Source organism: Nansenia antarctica (assembly GCF_963989245.1).
Source record: "Nansenia antarctica genome assembly, contig: SCAFFOLD_266, whole genome shotgun sequence".
NCBI classification, from domain to species: domain Eukaryota; kingdom Metazoa; phylum Chordata; class Actinopteri; order Argentiniformes; family Microstomatidae; genus Nansenia; species Nansenia antarctica.
In genome coordinates, this window is record NW_027662455.1 from 45001 (window position 1) to 47288 (window position 2288).

Below are 2288 nucleotides of genomic sequence, written 5' to 3' on the forward strand. Positions count from 1 at the left end.
TCAAGAGCGTAGAGATCGAAGAACTGTATGAAATTCTAAACGCTATAAGACACCAGGGGCCTCCTTTATTAAAAAGTACTTGAACGTCATCTTTGACTTGCACGTAAGCACATTTTTCTAAATGGACGTAAGCATTATTTATAAAACGGGCTGCGCTTGTTTAAAATTGCGTACGTACTTCCGTCTATAAATACCAAATATACTTGAAATTGAACGCAGGTGAAAGAGGTTTGTATTTACGCCGTGTCATAGCGGCGTGCGGACACCAGTGACCACGCGGTGAGCTCCCCGTCTTTGAAAATGAGTCTATGTTTTTTTTTGAAGGATTTTCTGTACGCCCATCCAGATCCATTGTGTGTGTCAAAATGTTGATATGGAACCATATGATCGGAAATAACCTTATAACAGCTTATAATGCTAAACACAGAGGAATCCTGGGGAATCACAATGAATCTCGCCTTTATCACGCCTCAATTTAGAATGATTACACCCTACAATAGCCATGTAGACTGAAATACAATCATAAACATCAGTTCCCTTTTAAATATTGAAATAAACTTGTTTTCTCGGCTGATAACAACATCGTTAATTTTATTACGAGCCACTTTAGTTTCACTTCGCATGAATTACAGTAGGCAGTGCGGCTCACATGCCTGTAATAACCCCACATAACCAGTAGGTAATATGCGTACGCAAGGTCAATACTCGGGAGTAGTGGTGGTCTAGTGGATAGTGAGTTGGACTTGTGATCGGAAGGTTGTGAGTTCAAATCCCGCCTGAAACCACACCACTACTAGTGTGCCCTTGGGTAAGGCACTTAGCCCTCAGTTACTCCAGGGGGAATGTCCTTGTAATTCGTAATTGTAAATCGCTTTGGATTAAAAGCGTCTGCTAAATGGCAAAATTAAAAATTAATTAATTAAAATTAAAAATTAAAATTAACGTAGAGCTACCATCGTGTCCACGGTCAAATCGACTCACGTTGAAATTGTATAAATCACAATGTTGACGTGGTTTTCTACATACGACACGGGTAGGATCACATTTGATCCAAAGTACTTTCTATAAATGAGGTCCCAGGTTTCTTTTAGAAATATAAAAAGAAGCATTATGATATTCAACTTCCACTATCTACTCCGCTTCTTAAAAATCAACAAATCTTCCAGTCTTCTTGTATCTCCGTGCAGCTTAATGACGTTGTTGTGTTGCTGTTGTCTGTTCTAAGCCGCGCTGAGCAGGTTGACGTTGCTGCTGTTGTTTTTACGTGTCTTTGGGCAGCAGGGTGGAGGAGGGTGGAGGAGGGTGGAGGAGACACACAGGGTCTTTAGGCAGCAGGGTGGAGGAGGGTGGAGGAGACACACAGGGTCTTTAGGCAGCAGGGTGGAGGAGGGTGGAGGAGGGTGGAGGAAGGTCGAGGAGGGTGGGGCAGGGTGGAGGAGGGTGGAGGAGGCACACAGGCCTGGGGAGGGTGGAGGAGGGTGGAGGAGGGTGGGGGAGACACACAGGCCTGGGGAGGGTGGAGGAGGGTGGAGGAGGGTGAAGGAGGGTGGAGGAGGGTGAAGGAGGGTGGAGGAGGGTGGAGGAGGGTGGAGGAGGGTGAAGGAGGGTGAAGGAGGGTGGAGGAGGGTGAAGGAGGGTGAAGGAGGGTGGAGGAGGGTGAAGGAGGGTGGGGCAGGGTGGAGGAGGGTGGAGGAGGGTGAAGGAGGGTGAAGGAGGGTGGAGGGAGGGTGGAGGAGGGTGGAGGAGGGTGGGGGAGACACACAGAGACTCTAGTTTTCCTTGCAGGGATCTCCTCTTCCTCTCCTCTTCCTCTCCTCTTCCTCTCCTCTTCCTCTCCGGAAGGTTCCGCTGCCCTGCCGGTCGTCACGGCCGTGTCCCAGAGGAAAGTGACAGGGGCTTTTTACAGCCGCTGACCCGTGAAGAGGACAGGGGGAAATAACGCACGCAACACAAGTGTGTGTGTGTGTGTGTGTGTGTGTGTGTGTGTGTGCGTCCTGACTAAGGGTTTCTTTTCTTTTCTCGGTAAGGAGACACTATAGATCCTGTACATTCAGCATGACCTCTGTGTGTGTGTGTGTGTGTGTGTGTGTGTGTGTGTGTCACGTGTGTATGAGTCCAGTGTCACCTCCTTTGGCACAAAAAAGTCTGCATCCTCCCCTCCCCACTCTCTCTCTCCCTCTCCTCCCCCCCCTTCTACTCCCTCTGTCTCTCACTCTGTTTTTCCCTCCCTCCCTCCCTCCCTCCCTCCTTTCACTGGCTCTTTTGTGTGTCCAGGAAAAAAACAAAAC